At 38.7% G+C, this 26,203-nt stretch overlaps 1 long non-coding RNA gene across 1 annotated transcript in view; it reads right to left on the bottom strand.

Moving 5' to 3' along the window:
- Positions 1–500: 500 nt before the first annotated feature.
- LOC134730441 (uncharacterized) overlaps positions 501–26,203 on the bottom strand; it is a 44,793-nt gene continuing 19,090 nt past the window's right edge. The window contains exons 2-3 of the long non-coding RNA XR_010112204.1: positions 6,587–6,701; positions 501–5,798 (exon numbers count right to left, since the gene is read on the bottom strand). This is a non-coding gene — a long non-coding RNA (uncharacterized LOC134730441). The remainder of the gene's footprint in view (positions 5,799–6,586; positions 6,702–26,203) is intronic.

Genomic DNA, 26,203 nt, shown 5'->3' with positions numbered 1-26,203 from the left:
CCCTCAAATACTAACAAATCACATTTGTAGCACTTCATAATTTAATAAAAGTAAATTATCCCTCAAAAGTAAGGAATGGTATCCACTTCTTAATGACTGAGAAAGAATTAAATGTCTTGCCCAAGATCACAGATAAGGAAAAGCTCAAGACTTGAACCTAAACTTGTGATGACCATTTCAAACTTTCTTCTATTAAATTTTGCTATTAGGTAAGTTTGATATTCACCAGAAGAGAGAGAGAGATAAAGAGTAATGAGAGTTGAAAGGGCCAAATCAGGAATGAGTTATTGATGTGGTGGCATTTGAACTGTCTTTAAAAAGAGTGTTTTAACATGTAGATATAGGTGGAAAGGAATTTCAAGTAAAAATGAGGATAAACAAAAAGACTTAACAAAGAATAATAGATCTGGGAAGGGACTAATAAGTTCTATGTATCTAGAGCAAAAATAAAGTAGGTTAGTGCCAGATTACAAAGGAGGACATAATTCATGTCAAGAATATTTTTCTTTGGGTAAACGGTTTTTGAAAAGATACTATAATGAACAATTTTATGTTTTGGGAAGATATTTTACTTGAAGCCATGCAAACACTAGGTTAGAAATAGCAGGGGGGAAAAACGAGGTGTCTGGTGCCAATCCAGTGAGAAATTAAGTGAGTCTGAAATGAAGCAGAGGCTCTGTGGGAATGGAGGCCCCCAGGAGGATGGAGGACAGAAGCAAAAGAGAAGAGCTCGTGGAAGAGTTTGAGGTGCCTGGTTTGAGCATCAGGATGACTGGTGAGGTAATTAGCTGACGTCGGTGATTTAAGTAATTTAGGGAGAAAATTAATTAGCTTGGCTTTGAACTAACTGAATTTAGGTGCCTTCATCCCACCAGTCTGTTGGAAATATGGAAGTAGAGCACATAGTGTCAAATGAGATTAGACAAATAGATAAATGCTGGAGTCACTACTTAATAGGTGCTATGCACAGACAACAACAAATAGTGTATTTGGCCCTGAAAATGGTACCCAAAGAGGAAGTTTTGAAAAATCTTGTTGAAGACTTGATGTGAATGTGAAGAGCTTTGTTGGCTTAAAGGGCTTGGAGTTTTATTATAGCAAGCCATTTTGTGTCATATTTGGTTGTGAAGGTTGGAGACCACGCCATTAATACCAAGAGCTGGAAGAAGGTGGGTTTGGGAGTGTTCTGTGAGCACACAAGTGAAAAACAAGTACAGAAGGTGCTGTGGCTGCTGGCCTCATGCGCAGCCTGCAAATTCTCCTTCTCAGTTATAATAACAGCACTCAGCCGTGTGGCACGTTTTCACTCTTGGAAAGAAGTTTATTTCCAAAATTAGGTTTTTCTTCTAAAAGGTTTTTGAGTCCTACGAGATAATTAGGAAGCCATGCCTCAAAACAGAATCTGACGTAACCCGCTTTGTTTTCACTTTCAAAGGATGGTTTTTCAGAGTTTGTCAGACTTTCAAGCTCTGAGACAGGCCAAAAAAAAAATTTTTTTTTCAAAATTTCAGGGTAGGGATCATGACTGGTAGAACATTTTATTTCTCATGGCACCTAGCTCGAAACTGTTCACAAATAAATAAATAAAGACAAGTGCAAATCTTGATAATGTCAAAATTATACCTTATTAGCAGGTTATGACGAGGAATGGGGGAACCTGAGACACCAGATTTTAACGGGCAGACTTTACATTTAAGGACTAGTGCTCACACAGGTTTTGTTGATACTGCAAAACTTCCAATTGCTAGAACTTTTTTTTTCATCTATTTGAAGCAAATGCTAAGTGAAAAGTGACAGGATGCTACGCCTTCAAGATAGGTCTGTGCCTGTTGGAGAAGAGTCTGCCATTACGACTGCAACAGCACTTCACCAGCTAAGGCTGGCAAAACAGAGGAAAAGCTGTGCCCCACCTGGGAATGAGGAGCGTATTTCTCTTAAGCATCCCAGGGAAAAGAAAAATACCACAGTGGCCTGTCCTCAAATTAGATTATAAATGCACAGAGCAGGGCTCCTCTCCATCTTTCAAACTTGATGAGCTCAGAATTGCTGGTGCTGTCCCCTGGCGTCTTAAACTCGCCCCTTCCTCCTTTCTTATCACATTTCTAAATTCTTCCCTAGGCTTCCGAATCGAACTGGGCCCCATCCCATCTGGAGAGATTTCTTTCACCATCTCCATCCAGCCCACTTTCTTCTCTCACTCCTTTAGCTTTACATCCTTCCCTGGGATGTAAGACCACCTGGTATTTGTGCTTCGTGAACTAGCCTTTTCAAGGCGTTGATGTTTTGCTTCCCCAGTAAGGACTGAAGGCAAATAAATAGCATCCCATCTTACTTTGTATAATACCAACAGCCCAGTGAGTACAAACTGCTTAACTTGTTCATCTCTTTCCTGAGAATAGATCAATTTATATATAATCATATGTTAAGTTTTTAAATTCAGCACCCATGTAAAGATAAATTATTTTTTACTTGGACAATAAGTCATATAACCACTTTCCAAAGCAAATATTTTCTAAAATCAGGCAGGAAAGGGGGACAAATCAATCCCCGATTGGCAGCAGGAGAGAAGACCGCGTATAAAAACAGCATTTATCAGAATCTACATTTTAAACTTTGCAACTGTTGATGGTTTAGGACGGGTTTTCCTTCTAGACTTCATAAAAACTGAGACCAGCCAGGAATAACGGGTACAATAAAACAATGAGAATTGTGAGTGTATTCTTCAAAGAGCACTGACTATGCCAGACAACAGCGTGTGGGGTTTGTGGGTCCAACCATCAAGTGATTGAATACTTTTTGAGGCTTATGATTAAAAGTTCTAGAAAATTCTAGGATTATTGTATCTTTAAAAGTCCTGCATCTTGGCTATGGCCACGTCTTTAAAAAGCATTATAAAATGGAGTTTTATTCTCTCTTCCACGACTCGACTTCGCAGACCACTTGAGTAAAGAGAAGGAGTGGGATGCTTGTTTTTCTCCTATCCTCTCCTCCAATTAATTTGTCACAGGAGACTTTAGTTTCCCTTGTTGTGTTTTGGCCCCTGGCTCCACCGCAGGCCATGCAGGTGATGACCCTGGAACAAAACGGGGACATTCTCTGTGCCTAATTGGAAGCAAGTTCACACACCCACTCCTTCTCCAAGGTAGGCCAGCTTCTCACTTCCCCACAGCATTCCTTAAATTTATAGAAAGCAAGAAGAAAATACAAGATTAGCAGAGCAAACCACAGAGCAATGGCACCAAATGGAAGACTGGCCTAAGATCAGTAGCATTTCTAAGAACTCACAATTATCCCAATAGGAAAAAAAGAAGATAAAATGACAAATATTCCAAAGCAAATTTATGTTTTACCAATATATGTGTTCTGGTGTTTGAGATCCAAAAGCTGGTTCTTTCTCTTGTAGATTTTCACTGGGAAATTCAAATTTGCTTCCATTCCTTGATAACCCAGAGAGGTAAGTCTAATTGTTTCCTACTGCACCAGTAACAAATTACCACAAGCTTAGTGGTAGTTTATTCTCTTACAGTTTTGGTCAGAAGTCTAAAATCAAGGCACTTGGCACAGCTGCACCAAGCCTCTTTCTTCTGGAGGGTTTAGGAGAGAATGGGCTTCCTTATTTTTTCCAGCATCTAGTGGCTGCCTACATTCCTTGGCTCATGGTCTCTTCCTCCAACTTCAAAGCCCATCACTCCAACCTCTGGTTGCATAAGCATATCTTTTCCACTCTGACTCTAACTCCACTGCTTTTCTCTTATAAGGACGCTTGGCATCACATTAGATCCACCTGAATAGCCCAAGGTAATCGCCCCATCTCAAGATCCTTAACTTAACCACATCTGCAGAGTCCCTTTTGCCATCTTAAGTAACATGTTAACAGGATCCAGGTATTAAGACATAGACCTCTTTGATAGGTAATTATTTAGGCCACCACAGTAGCCAAATTCAATCTCTGATCAAGTGCATGGACAGAGAATTCATATAGTGTCCAAATAATCAAGATTTGGCTATAATTAATAATCTCAGTATGTTACTCATTTCAGGCTGCTTTACAAAAGTACCATAGACTGGGTGGTTTATACACAACAAAAATGTATTACTCAATGTTCTGGAGGCCAGAAGTCCAAGATCAGGGTGCCAGCAAGGTCAGGTTCCGGTGAGGGTCCTCTTCCGTGTGCAGGCTGCAGACTTCTGTACCCGCACCCGTTGGAAAAAGGTGAATGAGTTCTCTCTGGGGTCCCTTTTATAAGAGCATTAATCCCTTTCATGAGACCTACACCTCCATGATCTAATTACCTTCCAAAACCCCATTCTGTAATACCATCACATTGGGGGTTAGGATTTCAACATATGAATTTAGTGGGAGAAACACAAACATTCAGTCCATAACACAGTCTTCAAAAAATAAATCAAATGACACTTTAAATTGCAAGATAACATACCGCTGAACCACAGAGATTTCCAAAATATACTTCTCTTTCTAGCCTCAAGGGTTTTTTCCCTTCTCCTATGTTACTTGGGTGAGGAGAAAAAAGAGAGTATTAAATATAATGGAAAATGGGCCTGGTGTGGTGGCTCATGCCTGTAATCCCACCACTTTGGGAGGCCAAAGCAAGTGGATCACTTGAGGTCAGGAGTTCCAGACCAGCCTGAGCAACATGGCGAAACCCCTTCTCTGCTAAAAATACAAAAATTAGCCGGGTGTGATGGCAGGCACTTGTAATCCCAGCTACTCATGAAGCTGAGGCAGTAAAATTGTTTGAACCTGGGAGGCAGAGGTTGCAGTGAGCCAAGATCATGTCACTGCACTCCAGCCTGGGCAACAGAGCAAGACTCTGTCTCAAAAAAAAAAAAAAAAAAAAAAGAACAAAAATATATGCATGGGTGGATAGATCGATAGATAGATAGATAGATAGATAGATAGATAGATAGATAGATAGATAGATAGATAGATAGAAAAATGGCCAAGTTGGCAGTTTGTATGTGGAAAAACTCTCTTCAGAATAACTTGAACTGGAAAAAAAAGAAAACAAAACTTTTTTAAAAAAGACTTTGATGAAACGTTTCAAACTGCAAAAGTGAAATCTATTCTCTTTTACAGAATTGAATTCTCATATCTTTATGTCCTGGGTACTTCTTTTTCCAAACATATTGTGGTAGTGGAGATATAAGCTCAGGAAACACTAAGCAAATTCCAACAGATTAGCAAAGGTGATTTAGATATATTATGTTGATTTAGATATCAACATGCTTTGAGAGATTACTTCTACTGATCACAGCAGCTAAGAAGACTGAGTATTAATCAGCTAATGTTTGCAGCTCTTGGGGGGACAGAGGTAGTAGATAGAAACTAAGAATTATAAAGAGAACAAAAGGAGCATTAGTCAGATAGGTAGGAATAAGTAAACATCATAAATTAGGTTAATAGCAGGACTCTATATCTTTCTTTCCCTCCTACCTTGAAAAAAACCTGAAACTGAAGCTTAATGCATTTCGTGCATATTCACATACATTCATTTAACACATGCTCTATTCAATATTAACTAAAATCAGTTCCCACAATCTTTAAATAAAGTCCAGGATAAAGTCCAAATAAAGTCTTTAAATTTTAAACCTGTTTAAAATTCTTGGCCTAATCCTTCTAAACTTATTCTATTCATTTGGAAGCCAGGGTGTAATAATGGAAATAAAATAGAAATAGGGGGATGCCCAAAAACCAAGGTTTTAGATCTCACTCTTCTGCAAACCCCCTCCATGACTTCAAACAAACCTCTTGTCTCAATGTGCTTCAATGGCTTTACCTGTTAAGATAAAATAAAATGTTTAAATTAGTTAAAAATCATATAATTTAGTAAATCAGAACTTGTAATGCATCCTAGATACTATATAGTCAATATAATTTCTCCATTGATGATAATTATGCCACCTATACCACAAAACTAGTTGGAACTTGGTAAAAAACAAAATGCAACTCACTTTTTAAAAATATGTTTGCTCGGGTCACATAGGAAAATATAAGAGATGTCAGTATTATTAGGACTAATAATATTGGGTCTTATAAGTATGTTATCTATTAATAATAGCAGAGGTTGGCAAACTCTAGTCACCAGGCCAAATCAGGCCAGCCATCTGTTTTTGTAAGTTTTATTAGAACATTGCAAACATGCCCATTCATTCACATATTGTCTATGGCTAATTTCAGGCTACAGTGACAGAGTTGAGTCACTGTGATAGAGAAAGTATGGCCTACAAACCCTAAAATATTTACCATCTGTTCATGTACAAAAAAAAAGTTTCCTGACCCCTATCTAATAAAATAAAATGATGCAGGGACAGTGATAAATTCTTTATCTCACTATAAAATCAAATACAATTTTATAAAGCACAGTTAAAGTAATTGACTTCTCATTTTATATTTTTTCACATGTTATAGAAAATGTGCTATCTCTTTAGTAAATACTTTGTGATACATTCTTTTAGTTGGTTTTCTTTTCTGGGAGAGGAGCTAATCTATTACTTTTATTACTGTTAAGGAAGTAAGGATGGAAAACATGCAGCAGGAATAAACAGTCTCCCAAATCTTACTGACTTGTAACCACAAAGGCTCATTTCTCATGTCCACCGGGCCAGCTGGGGGTTCCATGTGTCCTCTCTGTCTCCAGGAACCAAGCTGACAGAACTCTTCCGTGGAGAAGTACCCATCACTGTGGCAGAGGGAAACCGAGCACAGCAAAATGGCACAAAGTCTTTTAAAGCTTCCACCCAGAGTGAAACATCGACTCCAATCATATTTCATTGTTCAAATCAAGTCACATGGTCATGTTGAATCTAAAGAGAATGAGTCAGTCCAGTTCTACCATACGCCCAGAAGGAAGAAAGCCAGATTATCTGAGACAAACTCTTAGGACAGTCACTGTAACCCAGCCAAAAACAATCTGAAAGAGAGATGTAGTTAAAGGGCTCTTGCTTGTGGAGACTGCACCAAAGATGGTACTACCATAGAAAGCATGACACTGTCATCTCATTGTAATTTACCAATGTCTCGATTCTGTGGCTCTGAGGTCATAGAATATTGGTAAAAGTGCTAAACCATTCTTACAAATCCTGTGATAAAGATTTCTTTAGCAGTGTGAAGAATTATTCTTTTGACTGAAATGTTAGGTTTTGGTTTTCTTTTTTCTGAATTCTTGGGCATTTCTGGATTCCATTTATTTGATATTAATAATAATTCCTTGGTACTTTCCAACACTTAAAAATAGCCACTGACGTTTACCTCTGAATGTTCCTAATGTTTATAAAAATTTATATGCCACACAAGTAAAACATATTTTTTTAAATCATTTTTCCACTATTAGAAAGTATATTTAGGCCAGGCATAGTGGCTTACACCTGCAATCCCAGCACTCTAGGAGGCCCAGACAGGAGGATCACTTGAGCCCAGAAGTTTGAGACCAGCCTGGGCAACATAGTGAGACCCCATCTCAAAAACAACAACAACAAAAAAGAGCATTTAAATCATGGTCTATTTTAGTTTCTAAAATTACTTTCCTGGGTTTTTGAAAGAAAACAACCAAATTAGTATTTACAAATGATGTGCCAAGTTATTTTCATTTAAATACCTATTAAAAGGGAATGAATTTGGTTTTACTTAACATGTTGCATTTACCTGTTAGTTACTTAGCATATCAGAGTGGTCAGACATAAGCAAAGAATTTGTGCCAAGACTCCTTTTTGAAAGTTACATCTTTAAATGCTATTGACCAATACAACTTCCAATGCTACACATCAGAAAAAAGGATATCAAAACTATAAATCATTTTCAAATTGCAAAAACTAAAAGGAAATTTTTTGTTTAAAGTTAGTCAGATATGGGACTCAGAGACTCCATAGTAAATCGCTATATTTAGTGAACACTCTTAAACTCTTGTTACAATACAATTAATATTTAGCATGTAGGCATGGAACTATTCTATACCATCAGTATAGGAGTTTTTTTTTACAATAATGACTTAAGGGAAACAACGTATCAATAAAATATATATTGCTTTCTTGGTCAAATATAAGTTGATTCTATTTAATGCAGAAAACAAGATTATTTTCAGTCTGAGTGTCTTCACTATTGATAAAATAGGCTGTGGATGGGCTCCTCTAGCTAGAAGGACCATATGCACAAGAAACTGCTTGCAGTGAACATGACATATGTCATACCATGTGCCAAATACCATCCTAGATCTGGAAGTGACAATTTTCTCATATATACTGGCACTTCAAGCTCTGTAGCTATGGATTCATTGCTCCATAAGAGCTCAAATGTGTGTTTCTGAAAAGCTTGGTAGGAGATTTTCTGGCAATTAGCTGTACTACATTTTATATTTCTTATCTAATATCCTTTAATTAATATGCTTTGTGAACTATTTTTGTTGTGCCTCTCAAAGGTCAGACATGAACTTAAATAATGTACTCTATAATCTTCAGATTTCTAAGGAAAATGGAACCATACCCTTAGACAAACAAAACAGATATAAACTTTGCTCCTTTATCTATGAAATTAACCTAGTTTCTCTAGAAAAGGAGGCTAATTCTACTGTCTCTATGTACCTTATTGTTCTAGTCAATTCACACACAAAAAAAAATCCACATGCTGAATGGCCAACTGCCATATTTATTAACTAATCTATTGATCAAAATATTTGTTTTTAAAAAGCAACTACTGATAAAGCTTCTAGCAATATATATGATGAGATGGTTTCTGATATAGTGAGGATTCCTGCAAGGTTTTAGTTGACTGATTTTTATTTCAGAATTTTATATGGAAATTTTCAGTTTATGCTGATGTTTCTCCAATTTTTTTATGTCATTTCTGCTTTTAGAAAATGTTGAGATTCATTTACTAATTTTCATGTAGTATACCAACATTAGTATGTGATTTCTAGCAATTAATAGCCAACATTTAATGTAGAACATGATTGTTCCTGTCTTTCCCTAATTCAAATTTCCTGTCTATTTAGCATATTTAAGGTTTTACTATTTTTAAGATTTAACCAAATTCATGTGGGGTTTTTTTAGCCATGTATTGCTCTTTTCACTCGTGCTTACTGTCTTTCCATTGTTATCATAAGTGGTAGTGATCCCTCCCATGCATTCTCACTTCCTGACCATGACTTTGAAAGGTATTCAAGTTCTGTCTTGAATCTCTTTACTAACAACTGCCACGTCAACACATCCCCCTTATTAGAACCCAGATTGTTTTGCGTGACATGATTATTTTGGCCTCTTCTGATTTCTGTTACGCATGTCTAAAAGTTATTTACTTTTTATTTTTAAAATAAAGTGTAGGTATGTTTACTATTCCACACCAATACCTTCAATTAGTATATAAGCCTTAATTTGTGTTTCTAGCAACAAAGGTTTACATTTCAATGTGATGTGATTTTTTTCATCTGCTTTTGAATATCCAACGTTTTTGGCGAATGGATACAATTCGATAAATTGGCATGCTGGCTATTTGAAGAATTGGCTATTCACTTACTTGATCATTTATTGGACTGGTTTTGGGTAAATTGGTCTGCTTCCCTAGATCACGAATATCTGGTAATGAGGAAGGTGGAAGATGTGCATGTTCTATTCACACATATACACATTATGAGTTACTGTATTTTACATTATGAGTTACTGTATTTTTCTGCCTGCAATTCAAACATTGAATTGAAACTCCAAGTTTCAAGTATTATGCTGGGAAAGCAACATTTCTGCCTCATTTCCCCTAGTTGTCCACTTGGAAGTGTCTCCCGCAAACAAGTATTTCCAGCTTCACGCCAGATCATGGTTCACCTCAGTGTCAATCAAAGTGGAAAGTCTTAGACCTAGGAGTTCCAGTATGAGGCTTTTTCTTCTCTGAGAGCAACAGAGATGTGTGGAACAGACAACACTTCTTCCTGCAAGCTGTGACCTCCAGCAGTTAACAGGAATTGCAGTGTAGGACATAGAAATGTACAGCTGAGCAACACTAGTGGTTATTCCTAGATTCCGGGGGTAAATGACAAAGTTAAGCCCTTTAGAGGGAGAATTCTCTGGGCCTCGCTCAGTCCCAACCTGGCCCCTCACCTTCTAGCCTCAATCAAGCCACAGAAACCTACCTCATCTCCTTCCAAGTGTTTCTCCTGCTCACCCTGTCCCTCTGGAATCCCTTTCCTCTAGTCTGAATTTCAGTCCAAAGCAGCAGTACCCAGGCACAGCTGCACATTCAAGTCATCCAGGGAGCATATTTTAAATTTCAACGCCCAGACCTTACCCAGAAATTATTATTTGATTGTTTTGTGGGGGCCAGAAGTGCGTTTTAAAGCCTGAAGTTCCCCAGATGATCCTGAAGTGCAGCTAAGCCTAAGAACACATGTCTACGGAGAGATTACCAAACCTTTCCAGGTGACTTCCCACATTATAATCATACTGGGGAGGCACACTGCGGTGAACTGGGAAGGCTGCTGGGGGTTGGGGATGGTGTGATGGTTTGTGGGGACAGCAAGCAGTGAGAAGTTCTGCTTGACCAGATCTCACTCAGCCATTTAGCCAATGAAGCTCTACACCCATAAGCCATGTGTGGCATTCCTGTTTATTTGTGGGAAAAAGATTTGGTTGCTGTGATCTATAGTAATAATCAGAGGAGCTTCCACAGACTGGTCGGAGATGACTAATGACATCTCAAGTGCTGAACCACTGTCCAGCCCAGTACATGGTAGGCATGGCCCTCCCAGTATGTTTCATTTGGAGATTACCCACTGCACACACATAATTTTCAAATTGTCCATGGACTTGCTAGAAAACATATGTGCACTCAGAAGGCTAGAACCATGTAGGAATATGGGAACTATGGGTTCCTCCTATTAGGTAGCCTAAACATAGACCCACAGGACACTTTCCATAATATTAACTGACTAGTTCAAATCTACTCATCCTGCTCAGCAGCCATCATCAGTAAAAGCCCACAATCAAACTCATCAAGTAGTAAAATTTGAAGAACAGGGAAAAGGCTGCAACCTCACTGACAAGAACTGATTAATTTTAAAAGTTGCTGTCTTACTTGGGTAGGCAGGTAATACTCAATCATTCCTCCGCACTCAGATCAGAACTGGGATGGAGGAGTGGAAAGCCCAACACTGAGCACTCAGATGCCACCGTGTCACCCCGTAGGAGGCTAAACAGACAGTGCTGTTTAGGAAGAATCAGCAGCAGATTGTCCTGGATTTAAATAAATTGGCTTCATGGGGAGTGGGTACAGCACATGCTCACACATGAGCATGCCAGCACAACAAGCTGCAGAGCTTAAGGCAGGAAATACGGTAGCAATTGTGCACAGACCATGTCATGGCCCTTTTCCTTGGCCAAGATAGGGGAGCTGCCTTCTTTTTATGTAGGTCCTTTGGATACCATGTTAGGTCTTTATATACCATGTTGGGTCTTTGTGTATGGTTTAGATGATAATAACACAAGCCCACTGGGTAAGCTGCCTCCAAACCATTTGAGACTAAGGCTGTCATGACTCTATCTTGTGCTTTTTAAATTTTCTTTGCTTTGCTTTTGTTCTATTGTTGTTGTTGTTTGGTCTGAGCCACATTTTCACCTGTGAGAATTAGAGTACACAAGAGTTTCTATTATGATGCCTTTTAAAAAATATTGATGGCACCTGCCTATAGGTACAAGCAAAAAACAAAAGATTGGGAATGCATAGAATAACACTTCCTGCAAGGAAAATTTGACAATGGGAAGCATGTCAATCTTTCCTTCTGTGTTAAATTCAGGTTTTGAGGCATAATGGTGCATGCTCTAGTTTCAGCTACTCAGGAGGCTGAGGCAGGAGGATTATATGAGCCCAGGAGTTTCAGACTGTAGTTCACTATTATTGCAGCTGTGAATAGCCACTTAACTCCAGCCTGGGCAATATTGCAAGATCCTATCTCTCTAAAAAAAAAGGCAAAAAAATTCAGACTTTTGTGTCCAGGAGATAGCATTATCCATGCATGCCATCCTAAGTAGTAGAATTATCAGAGGGATAATAATCACCTGGGATTAGCTGATGAAAGCTCAAATAAAAAATGTGGCTTACTTGGAGTACACATTACCTTTCCTTTTCCTAGTTTCAAATGTTATATCATTTACTGAAAGTTGAGGGACCATGAGTCTTATTCAGTTAGAATATTGATCCAAGGAATTGATCCCCTCTGTTTGTTAATGTTGGCCTTTGCCCTGTTTTCCCTAACAGAACAAACGTGGCTCAGGTTGAAATTATTGGTGGATTATATGATAAAAGTAGAAAACCTTTGCTTACTTCACTGCAAAAATATGGGACTCCATGTGAGACAGAAGTTGACTGCTCTGTAGGATATCACAGCGGTCAAATATAAGGCTGTCTCAAACCAAACAAAAAATTAGATGAGGTGAATTGTGGTCCAGGTACCCCCTGGCTTAGTCTACTCCCCTTAAGTTCATCAGAATTCAAGGAGAGCTGTGTAAAGTAAACCAGGCATCCTTCCCAACCTGAAGAGGATTAGGCTGCAGAAAAAAGCAAAATTGGAACTGTATCTGTCTAGGCATAAGAGACAACTTGGGAAGATGGGAGCAATCCCACAAAGCAAGAGCTGCCATGATTGACCCAAACTTTCTCCAATCTCACTTAAAAAATGCAATACAAGGCTGGGTGTGGTGGCACATGCCTGTAATCTCAGCACTTTGGGAGACCAAGTCGGGAGCATTACTTGAGGCCAGGAGTTCAAGACCGGCCTGGGCAACATTGTGAGATCTCCATCTCTACAAGTTTTTTCATTAGCTGGGCATGGTGGCATACACCTGTAGGCTTAGCAACTCTGGAGGCTGAGGCAAGACGATTGCTTGAGCCCAGGAGTTGGAGGGTGCAGTGAGCCATGTTTGCACTACAGCACTACTGCACTACTGCACTCCAGCCTGGGCAACAGAGAGAAACACTGTCTCAAAAAATAAAAGAAAAAGGCAGTATTACATGACCTAGAATTTTATGTTTACTCAATTGTTGTAATTATTTGATGCTGTTTGACAGAAAATATTCCCCTGTTATTATGTAAAGAAATGAGCCCAGGGCGAAGATAGGATAAGGTGCAGCACAATAGAGTTGCATTGTCATTTAATGTTTAAGATCACCACTCCAACTTCCTGACAGAAAGGTGATCTGAAACATCAAATCTCTGATTGCTCTAGGAGGATCGCAAAGTATGTATCTGAAAGAGGCCATGAAAATGACTCTCATCCTAGAGGGATATATGGAATAATTTCCTCTGAGCTCCAAGTGGAAGGTAAAATAGAAGGAACACTGGAGATGTGGCATATCAGCAATTATCTATTGCAAGAGCAGTGCACATCTGCAAGTAAGGGAGCCAATGAATCACAAAGAGTTCACAGCACAGGCTGTTTTTATTCTAACCAGGTAGCTCAATCCCTTTTAATTGTTCCGGTCAGAACCTTACTATTGACATTTCTAGAGTGTACTAAAATGAAATAGAAACAAGGAAATTTGCTTTTTGGCCCCGTGGCATTAAGTGCCAAGAAAGTTTAATTTTGGAGGTACTGTTACAACAACTAACATAGCACTGGGGACACAGAAGAAATCAGACCCATTTGCTCAAGGAAACAAAAACAAAAATGTTCATTGAAACATTGTCTATAAGAACTCAAAATTAGAAACAAGACTAAAATGTCCATCATCTAGCTAAATGAATCGCATGAATGCTCCATAGAACATGATAGGGAAGGCAAAATAAGTAAATTTAAGCCATGTGTTTCAAAATCATAATACTGAGCCAATAAAAGCAGTTTACAGAATGGTACTTCATAAAATGTCACTTGCTAAAAATCTATATTTTATTTATGGATGTATGTGTTTAATAACGATAAAATGCATGCATAGAAGTGATAAACAACACATTTAAGGTAGCACTTACCTTGAAGGAGACCTCTGGCCTCCTCCAAGGTGAATGGGAAGGGGAGAAAGGGATACCCAGGTGACTGTAATTGTTTCTGCAGGTTTTATTTCTTTGAAATAACTAAAACAGGTTTAGAAAATGTCAAGATTTCATTGAACTCATTGGTGAGCAGGTATTCAGTGTTATTTTCTATACTGCTCTGCATGTTTGAAATATACCAGAAAATATTTTAAAAAATACCAGAAAACAGTGTGTGTTATGGGGCGGGCAGATTACAGTAGAAGATAGCAATATGCAAAAAAAAAAATGGGCAAGAAACAGAACAAAGTTATTTATGATGGATAAGAGTCACTGTTTCTGGGTTTAGCTCTTAGGTTTGATAAAGAGGTAGTCACTTTTAGAAGAATAGAGTGGAAGAATTGCATTATCACAGTGAAAGGTTATACCATTCTTTCAGTGTTGCATTGTAAAATTCATCATTAAATAAGAAAAGAAATAAAGGAAAAACCAAAAAATGTGTCATAAATGGGGTCTTTTTATACAGCAATCAAATTAGAAAGACACATAAAAGTTAGAAGATGTTGCATGGGTAGATTGATGAGAGAGGAAATTTGGATTAGAGGAAGGAAATGTATTACAATTATTAGAAAAATAATTTGTAAAGTTAGTGAATTTAGAGAAAAGTGTGTATGTTACCAAAATATTTTAGGGAAACAAATACAAGGAGAGAAAACAACAAGAAGTGTAGAAGTTTTGCATTTTTGCAACAAAAGAAAAGAGAGAGAGAGAGAGAAGAGGCACAAAAGGACTGTAGGAATTTAGGCCAATTAGGTTCCAGTTTTCTTTAAAAGAAACTACATCTGTCTTTGCCTTCACTGGGCTTCTTTCCTTTTTGATAGCATTTTACTAAGAAACCACCTGAAAAACAATAACTTGTTCTTCAAGGTACAGAAGCACTTTATGAAGGTGGTTCCACCTCAGAGGAAAGTTGGAGAAACCATGAACAGGGATGTGTGGATGAAACAAAATGTCAGAGTGAGGAGGCAGAGAGAAAAGCAAGGTCCTGGCTCTGGATCCAGATCACCAGTTGTGCCCTTGGTATTGCTGCTGGGAACACCCTCGGCCTGGTCATTCTTCTTCAGAGGAAATACATGCTCTAGAAAAGTCTCTTGGATTTTTTGCAGTGTCATGGTATTTGTTCATCAGAACATAAAATGCAAAATACGCCGAAAGACTCTTTACCAATCCAATAAGCAAGCAGGCAAACAAACAAAAACCCTTAAGCCTGCTTCGTTTAGTTAGTTTAGTGAGTGTCCTGTGTAAGCCAGCAAGCAACTAGAAGTTGGAATCCAGAGCAGAACAGCGAATTGATGCCCCCACTTCCACAACAGCTCAAGCAAGTGTGCACACAGAGTTAGGAGGGGCAGCCTGCAGAGAAATCTGGAAACCATACTCATCTTCTATAGAAGGGGCCAATGCAAGTCCTTTCCGCCTCTTTCTCTACAGGCTCGGTCCTCATCAATTTTTTCCAAAATAGCCCAGCACAGAGTATGAGACAAGAGTGGCAGACACTCACCCCAGCTCCTCCACCAACTATGTGACTTTGAGGCCCAGCAAGGCTGAGGGCCTTGATCGAAACCCCACAGGCAGTTACTGGCACGTCTCCATTATCGCTCCTCTTTATATACCACTACCTTATTTGAAAAATGACATTTTTTCCTGGCAAAAATTGACAAATAAATGATTGTCTCCTTCTTTTTAATTAGTTTAACTAACTAAACAGAACAGATTTAAGGAGGGTTTTTTGTTTTTATTTTGCGGATTGGACCGGCAAGAGTCTTTGGGTATATTCCTCAATTTTTGCTCCAATAACCAAATTCCAAATTTCTTCTTGAGTATATTTTGAGATTTAAAAAGCCTTCCTAAACTTGGTCAAAATGTTTTAATTGCATTCAAACAGCCCATACTATGTTATCACATGGCAAAGGCCAAAGTAATTAAGGCTGAATGAAACAGGATGCTTGCTGTATTTTTTTTTTAAGGAAACATACACACATGGAGAATCTTTAAAAGAATAGAATGTTTGAGTTCGGTGCTCTGGTAACAAAAAGCTATTCTGTTTTAGCATTTATTTATTAGTCATGCTCAATGCTGACTACACAGGCAGATCATCTGGAGAGCTTTGAAAATATCCTGATGCCAGGGCACCATCCCTGACCAATTAAAGTGATCTCTCTGGACGTAGGCACTAGGCATTGGCAAATTTTAAAAACTCCCTAGGTGATTTCTAATATGCAGTCAGGGTTGAGAACCACTGATTTAGACATTGCTGTCCCAATTAATATTTAAATAGTCACAGCCCATTAGCTCCACTAATCCAGTTGCATTACCACTGGCGTATAAAAGATTATTTTTTAAATACCATATGAAAAGGAAGATCAATGGACTCATGAAGTACAAGTTACTCTGTAATCCTTCTGATGAACTGTCCATTCTGGGAGTCCTCTGGTGTTTTAACTCATTGCCTGGGCTTTTGTAGAACTGAAAGTGTTAATCCCTTTTCACGGACTCTAGTGCAAACCTTGATATTGAATAAGCCACTGAGTTGTGTGCTTAAGATCTTTGCTTCATTAAGTCACCAGATATTCCTGGCAGCAGAAGAGTGGCAAGATGTCAACCTGAGCTTTGCTGAGCCAAAAGAATTAGCTTTTACCGTATTTCTAAAGATGAATGTGCTCTTACAGCATGTCCATTAGCCCCAATACTCTAATGAATGTATGGCTTGACAGACACAATAATTGGCATAGTTCAGAGTGTAAGAGAATCAGTTTGATGAATCAGAATAAGGTCAAGTGAAAGAAGAAACAAGGATTTAGTTTGCACATATTTCTAACCATAGCAACAAGAAAGATTAAATAGTAAAAAGCAGGATTAGGTAGTCTTTGATAATCCATCAACGTGGGGCCCTCTCATTTCATTAATACTAATCAATAGAAAGGTGGCTGCACTATAAAACAGTGGCACTCAAGTTCCATAGGAGTCCCTGTGTATCCTAGCAATGTCTTTTTTTTTTTCTTTAGAAGTCAGGGAATCTTATCTGTGGTAGCTAATCTCTGGAATTTCTGGCCTTTTCTCGTCATTACCACCCAATGAGATAATTCACTTGGAATAGTAGATGATTTTATTTCCCCACTGGGTTGATCATCACTTTTTCTCTGAAAATATCAGCCCCGACCTTAAATGTATCAGGGCTTTCCCTGTTGTCTATGGAAACATTTATAGCACTCAGGTGTAATTCTTCTGATTGAAATATGTTTTGCTTCCACTCTTCTGTGAAACAATAAAGGCAGATTGCAGAGTGAGCCCTTTTATTCCTCCTAAAAGGACCTGCTGTGAACTACAAAAGAGAAATACAAAAGTAAATCACTTAAAACTAACATGAGACCTGCTCACTCCTGCTGGGTCATACTAAAAGAGACTTCCTTCTTTCCTGGCAGTAACTAAGGGAGGTCTAATTTCTAACCGAGCTTGACATGTGTCTGAGACAAAGTTTTAGTCATGCTTGGCTTCCCCTTCTCAGGAATCTCTTGTTTAATTTAACTCGATGACTTTGGATTGTAAAGGAGGAACTGATCCTAAACCTGAGTTAGATGAAAAGAATCCAAACAGAAACTTAAAACCATTTCTACCTCCTCTGCATTCCAACTTTGCCATAATGAAGAAAAACAAATCAAGCTAGAAGAAAGGGATCTCTTTCCCTGATGGAATCAGAGATTTGAGGGTTAAAAAACTGGAATTGATTGTGATAAGCTATTTGTAATTTTTGAAAGGTGCGTTTAATGACTGACAACTATCTCATGGCCTATTTTTTTAATAAATTCCAAACAGATTTGGCTTAAAAACACACGCAGATAGAAAGTTGATGGGTATGCTACTGACGGGCAGGGATGATGGGCAAAGCTACAGGGTTATAATGCTGAGCTAGTTAAAATAATACAGGCTAGATCTCATCTTCTTTAGTTACCCACCTCTGTATTTTTTCAGTTGGTCAATTAACAAAAATGTTTCATATGAGTACTAAGTTCTTCATATTACAAGACATACAGAAAAGTTATATGGCCACTTCTAACTCAAGCAGCTTAACTTCGCTGGAGAGATCAAAACACCTTTAAACAAGTTACGTTTTAGCAGTGGCAAAGACTGTCGGGCTATGTTTAAGGGAATTGTGAATTAGAGTCCACTGCCTTCTCTTCTGTGTTTCAGCAGTTTCCTACTTCACAAAGTTAAGGGACAATTTGACTTGCGCCTATTTGGGGACTGGTCCTTATATCCTTGGGAAAATTCTCTCTGTAAATTATTCTTCATTTTATGTCAGATGAACCCAATCCAACCCAATCCAATATTCTCTGGTGGCTTTCACATATTTTTTACCCCATTGTGAGAAAAGTATTTTACGTCATGATATCACACACACTATAGTCATATAACTGATAGAAAATTTTGATGAAACTGTTGTAAGCTTTACAATGCATGATCCCCTCTGACACTTTCTATTTGATTTAACTTTATTATACTTCCTTTAAAAAAAAACCCTACTGATCATGACCCACTGAATTGATTTTACAACTCATGAATGGGGTCATCCTGCTACAGTTTAAAAAACGTTATTTCAGAGTCTAGATCTTTATGTGGAATGGGCCTAGTGAAATGGGTCATGGACTTAAGGATCAGACACCCCTTAAATAAATTACAACTAGTTTTCAAACAGGGGCTTTAACAATATGAGTTCGCTTCATAAGCACCTGTAAGCATGGGTCATAGATATACACTTGAATCAGCCTTAAGTCCTTATGCACTTCATACTTTCAGCTTGAGCGAGTCAGAGATTTGTTTTTCCAACTTTGCAACCTTCTGGGCACTACCTCCAGCTTCTAATATTAAAACTGAAGCTTCATTAGACAAAACTCGTTTTGATATCTGGCTTCCACCACAGTCCTAGTGTTGCTACTTAGGGTCAATTTAAAGAAATAAAGTGCCCCTGGGCATGAACAATCCACTGGTTTTCTCATCAGGCACCACAAACTCAAGGGCAGACCTCTCCAATACACTTCTCGGAAATATGAAGATCTTTAAAACATTTGGCCTTAGGATCCTAAAATTGTGGATATCTTGAACTGAAATTAAAATTAAAGAGATAGAAGGGGAAGATAAAATAATCTGTCTTAATGCTGAAGACCGAATCCAATATTCAAATGCATAAAATTTGTAATGAAAAAAACATCAAATTACTTTCAGTCCAAGGGCAGCAGAAATTCCTTGTTAACAAAAGAAGCACATTAGAGATAGTCTGTGTTATTACAGGAAAGATACATTTTATCTCATTATTTACACAGGGGACACAATTAACCAATTGGATTAGTAATGGACCTAGTTTGTTTTTTGTTTTTTGTTTTTTGTGTTTTTTTTTTGGCAGTTGCAAGATTTAATAGAGTGAAATAGAGTGAAAACAGAGCTCCCATACAACGGGAGGGGACCCAAAGGGGGTTGCCATTGCTGGCTCAAATGCCTGGGTTTATATCCCGATCCATGTCCCTCCCACTGTGCTCTCAGGCAATAGATGATTGGCTATTTCTTTATCTCCTGCTTTTGCCTAATTAGCATTTTAGTGAGCTCTCTGATTGGTTGGGTGTGAACTAAGTTTCAAGCCCCGTGTTTAAAGGTGGATGCGGTCACCTTCCCAGCTAGGCTTAGGGATTCTTAGTCAGCCTAGGAAATCCAGGTAGTCCTGTCTCTCAGTTCCCCCTCTCAACAGGAAAACCCAAGTGCTGTTGGGGAGGTTGGCCAATGAACGCTCTAACTGCTTCCTGTTGAATTGGGGTGTAGTAGGGGTTGTGCAGTTGAGATTTCCTCGGGAGGGTTGCCTTCGATGTCATTAACATCAGAGCATGGGCTGGCAGGCCGGTAATGGACCTAGATTTTTATCATTTGTTTGCAGTCTGACATGACAGGTGGAAAATGTAAAGATTATCATTCATTTAGTAAACACCTATTGAGCATTTCCTGCATACCAAACACTATCCTACACTCTGAGGAAGCAGATGAGCAAGCCAGGCACTGTCATAAAGATCTCTAAGACCTTAAACCATAAAAACCCTAGAAGAAAACCTAGGCAATATCATTCAGGACATAGGCATGGGCAAAGACTTCATGACTACAACACCAAAAGCAATTGCAACAAAAGCCAGAATTGACAAATGGGATCTAATTAAACTAAAGAGCTTCTGCACAGCAAAAGAAACTACCATCAGAGTGAACAGGCAACCTACAGAATAGAAGAAAATTTTTGCAATCTATTCATCTGACAAAGGGCCAATATCCAGAATCTACAAGGAACTTAAACAAATTTATAAGAAAAAAACAAACAACCCCATCAAAAATTGGGCAAAGGATATAAACAGACACTTCTCGAAAGAAGACATTTATGTGGCCAACAAACATACGCAAAAAAGCTCCTCATCATTAAAGAAATGCAAATCAAGACCACAATGAGATACCATCTCACACCAGTTAGAATGGCGATCATTAAAAAGTCAGGAAACAATAGATGCTGGAGAGGATGTGGAGAAATAGGAATGCTCTTACACTGTTGGTGGGAGTGTAAATTAGCTCAACCATTGTAGAAGACAGTGTGGCGATTCTTCAAGGATCTAGAGCCAGAAATACCATTTGACCCAGCAATCCCATTACTGGGTATATACCCAAAGGATTATAAATCATTCTACTATAAAGACACATGCACACATATGTTTATTGCAGCACTGTTTACAATAGCAAAGACTTGGAACCAACCCAAATGTCCATCAATGATAGACTGGATAAAGAAAATGTGACACATATACACCACGGAATACTATGTAGCCATAAAAAAGGATGAGTTCATGTCCTTTGCAGGGACGTGGATGAAGCTGGAAACCATCATTCTCAGCAAACTATCATAAGAACAGAAAACCAAACACCACATGTTCTCACTCATAAGTGGGAGTTGACCAATGAGAACACATGGACACAGGGAGGGGAACATCACACACTGGGGCCTGTTAGGGGGTGGGGGGCAAGCATTAGGGAAAACATTAGGACAAATATCTAATCCATGTGGGGCTTAAAATCTAGATGATGGGTTGATGTGTGCAGCAAACCACCACGGCACACATATACCTTCGTAATAAACCTGCATGTTCTGCATGTGTATCCCAGAATGTAAAGTACAACTTTAAAAAAAAAAAAATCTGTATTTGCCTGGCATGGTGGCTCTCACACCTGTAATCCTAGAAATCTGGGAGGCCAAGGTGGGCGGATCACAAGGAGGCCAGGTGGTCAGAAATTCGAGACCAGCCTGGCTAACATGGCAAAACCTCATCTCTACTAAAAATACAAAAATTAGCTGGGCATGGTGGCAGGCGCCTGTAATCCCAGCTACTGAAAAGACTGAGGCAGAAGAATCGTTTGAACCCAGGAGGCGGAGGTTGCAGCTAGCCGAGATCACACCACTGCACTCCAGCCTGGGTGACAACAGGGAGACTCTGTCTCACTAAATAAATAAGTAAATAAATAAGGTCTGTATTTCACTGGGTGAAGGCAGCCTAAGCACAAGAATAATAAATAAGGGAGGCGAGCACTCTTAATGGTAAGGGTATGGAGTTAATTGAAAGAGGTGATATAATGTCATATGCGCTACTACCGACAGATTGGTTAGGGAGAGCCTCTCTGCAAATGTGACGATGTAATCAACAGGTATGTGACAGTGGAGGGTGGGCACGGAGTGAATGGAGGAATGAGCAGTGCCCACTGAGGAACAGGCCTGCGAGGTGAGTGGTACCAGGGTGTAGTAGGCAAGAGGGGGAGCAGTGCAAGATGATGTATGGGAGAAGGTGGGGATCACATCATGTTTGGATTGTATCTTAAGTAGTATTAAAAGCCTTTACAGTGTTTCAGGCTAATCTGACCCTACTTTTAAAAGGCCACCCTGATTGTCATGTGGAGAGTGAATTGCAGGGAAATCAGAGTGGAAGCCAGGAGGCCAATTAGAAAGCAGCTGTGGTAGCCAGGAGAGAGATGCCATTACCTTAGACTAGGGTGGCAATGGCAGGAGCTTTATTACTTGATGATAATAGGTGATGTAGCTGATCTGAGGGTGAAGGTAAAATGATGCACATAAAAAGCGATCTGCGTGGCGTGTCATTCTGTGAATGCCTCAAGAATAAAGCAGAAAACAAACGCAGGGATAGAGATTTCACCTCTCATTCCTGTGTACGTTTTCAAGATGCGAACAATTGTCATTCTGGCATTTTCTTTGCACTGAAAGTCTCAGAAACCACCATTGTTCTCAATCCTTGTTAAACTAGGGTATCATACATGATAGGGCTCAGGATAAAATGAGCTTGAGAATCGTTCATCAAAGAGGCTTGGTTCCATAAAGAACTCACCACAAGAGAGTAAGGGATTAAAATGCTGAAAAGAAACTGGGAGAACTGAGAGAGAAAAACAGTAATTAAGAAACAAATTATGAACAGAAGTTTCTAGAAAGTCAAGAAAGAAAGAGGAAACAGAAAGAAACTTTAAAATGTACCCAAATGCTCTGATCAAAACTCTTCTTAAGCCAGCAAGCAGCAATATCGAACTATGACTTCTGCAAGTCAGGATGGTATTTCAAAAGGCCCCCAGAAATCATCGAGCCTTCAAAAACATTTGTAGAATCAGATCGAATTCAACTGAATTTTACAGAGAAGGAATTTGTGGCTTTATCCTCCCTAAGAGAGCTTCGTTGGTGATTTCAACTCCATGCTAACCACAAAGTTTGATGCATTAAAATAATAATCTAATTTCAAAAGTGCCCAGGAATAAGTCTCTGCCATCCATTTCTCTCTATGAGTTTATGTTCTGGAAATTTCTTTGTAAACTCCTTTTGTTATTCAATATGTGGGGATATACCTTCTTGTTATAAATTGACATTCATTGAGAGTTAAATTTTCACAGTTGGAGGGTTTTTGCACCTTAGGTTACTTTAGAAACCATTACTCAGATTACCTTTAAGTTTCGTTACTTAGTTAAACAAATTATCCCTATTTCCTTCTCTTCTAGCCTCACATTTTTATAGTTGAAACCGCTCTTCCTTGAGGCATATACTTCATTTTGTCCCTACTTTGGCTGGTTGCCTTTTCCCTTCATAGTAACCAGAATTAATTTTAATCAGAATTTCTCCTCTACAGGTTTCCTTAACATCAACATTATAGTAATGTAGCTTTTTATTTCAAAAAGAAATGTAGTTATGATTCCTTGGGCTATGATGCACATAATTTCCATAAAATAAGCTTTTATAAAAGCCAAGATATTCTGTGTCTTTTTTTTCAGTGCTCACTTGATCACATTTTATAAATACTTTCAGGTCTATGCCATTTATAACACCACGTATTTCTTGTCCACTTAAACCTGACTCATTGCACTTGGCTCATTCCTAGGACTAATATCCAAAAAGCCTAAAACCATGGGAAGTAGGAAGCTGCTAGAGAAGGGATTCTTGTTACACCAAGAGCCAATCTCTGGTTCGTCTCAGCTACGCTGTGATTATCCCAATCAGTACCTCACAAGTTAAACATACAAGTTTCAGCTCTCTATTCATCTAACCGTTCTTAGAAAAAAAACTTTTCCCTTCCCATCTGTTCTTTATGATTGGCTCTTCAAAACGTAACATTAAGTAGGACAAAGAGGATCTTATATGTATAATTTAAAATAAATGGGATTTGAGACCTAAATTATTCAATTAATTGCTTAATTGCTCACTTTCAAGTGAGAGAGTGATTAAAGAAGAGGCAGAAGAAAAGAGAAGCCTTCTATAAATAAAATACAATTTTTTTGAGAGCCTGACGGAGGAGTTTTAAAAATAAACCCAAATTGTTCAATTGTCTCTACATTTTGACAGGAGTATAACCCCAAACAAAAATTGCGAAAAAGAGACTCTTAGCTATTCTGGGGGCCATTCTCTCCCATAACATGGTCAGTAGGATCTTATTACCTTTGCATAGCTGACAGTGGCAGGCAAAAAAAAGAAAGAGAAAAAAAAACCCACCCTAAAATTGAACAATATAAAACAAACAAAAACTAATGGATAAAATCTGCACTTCTTGTATGCTGCAGTTGCCAAAATTATAATGCATAACAGTCTATTTTTTTCTAAATTAAACAAGACTCTTTGTGTCTGCCCTCTAGGGAAGTTTAATTAATTCATATCAGGGGAGAAATAATTCCTCTGGCTCCTTCCTTCCCCTTACAGATGGCGGAGGAGGGGAGATTGGGACAAGCCAGAGCAGTCGGTCCATTGGCAAGCACAGGGTATCAGGGAGTATTTTAATATGCAGATTTAGGCTCGGAGAGACCCCGAATGCTGCCCTTGATAAGGTAGAAGAGATTTGTTGGAAAACATGGTGTTTCCAGGAGCCAGGAGAAAGGAGAGAGATTGAATGAGAGCCAAATGCATTGGAGGCTAGAGACTGTCAAAGAGAGTTACTCAAGGATTTTAGACAATCTATGAATTTGCCAAATAATCAATTATAAGTTGTTTGTATTACAATGGCTCCTACATCTTACAGATGTATTAATAAAGTTCACTATACATGTGGACTTTTTAATGGGCACGGGGGCTGGGGATCAAGGAAGAGGAACATTGTCACATTTGGAAAACCAAGGCATACAATAGGGTGGCACACTTGGAATAGCAAAGTAACTCATAAAATTGGCAGCTGCAGTTGAAGCCAGAGATGCCTAAAGAAACCAGAGAAGGATGCTAGAGTTCCATGACATATGGGTTTGGCTTCATCAAGACAATGTCACTTGCATTTAAATATAAAGAAGAAAGAAGAAAAGACAGGAAAAGACAGGGAGCTGGAGAAGAAGTGAGGAAGGAAGGAGAAAAGGAAGAAAGCAAGGGAGGAAGGAAGAAAGAGATAAAGTTACCTCACTGAAATTTCAATATTTGTCCCTAGGATCTTGAGATGAAATTAATACTCTCTATAAATCATAAACTTTCTGGCACCACCATCTGACTAATACAGTACACCCCCTGATGCAGTTTGTCTCTGTGCCCCCACCCAAATCCCATGTCAAATTGTAATCCTCATTATTGGAGAAGGGGCCAGGTGGGAGGTGACTGGATCATGGGGTCAGATTTCCCCTTGCCGTTTTCATGACAGTGAGTGAGTTCTCATGAGACCTGGTTGTTTAAAAGTGTGTAGCACCTCCCCCTTTATCTCTTCCTCCTTCTCCAGCCATGTAAGTCATGCCTGCTTCTGCTTCACCTTCTGCCATGATTGTAAGTTCCCTGAGGTTTCCCCAGCCATGCTTCCTGTATAGCCTGTGGAACTGTGATTCAATTAAACCTCTTTTCTGTGTGGTACATATACACCATGGAATGCTAGGCAGCCATAAAAAGGAACAAGATCCTGTCCTTTACAGGGACATGGATGGACCTGGGAGCCATCATCCTCAGCAGTTTAACACACGAACAGAAAACCAAACACCGCATGTTCTCATTTACAAGCGGGAGCTTGTAACAATGAGAACACATGGACACAGGGAGGGGAACGATACACACTGGGGCCTGTCAGGGGAGCATGAAGAGGGAGAGCATCAGGATAAATATTAATAGCTAATGCATGCTGGGCTAATACCTAGGTGATGGGCTGATAGGTGCAGCAAACCACCATGCCACACATTTACCTATGTAGCAAACCTGCACATCCTGCACATGTATCCTGGAATTTAAAATAAAATAAAAATTAATTTTAAAAAAACTCTGTTCTTCATGAATTACCTATCTTGGGTAGTTCCTCTTAGCAATGCAAGAACGGACTAATATACCTGCTTATCCACAAGCCATCAAAATACATTTCAAGACTGTTGGTGGATGCCTAAATCTGTGGAAAGCACCAAACGCTATGCATACTATGTTTTTTCCTATATGAACATGCTTATGATAAAGTTTAATTTATAAATTAGGCACAGTAAGAGATTAACAGCAATAACTAATAATAAAATAGAATAATTACAACCATATGCTATAATAAAAGCTAAATGAATATGGTGTCTCTCTCTCTTTCACTCCCTCTGTCTAAAAGTATCTTCTTATACTGTGCTCATTTATTTTCTGACCATGACTGACAGAAAGTAACTGAAACTGCAGAAAGAAAAACTGTGTATAATGGGGAACA

The sequence above is a fragment of the Pan paniscus genome, chromosome 4, assembly GCF_029289425.2.
Source record: "Pan paniscus chromosome 4, NHGRI_mPanPan1-v2.0_pri, whole genome shotgun sequence".
NCBI lineage: Eukaryota > Metazoa > Chordata > Mammalia > Primates > Hominidae > Pan > Pan paniscus.
Note: the sequence above shows the minus strand (reverse complement) of the source record. Positions and strands in the feature narration are given on the sequence as shown.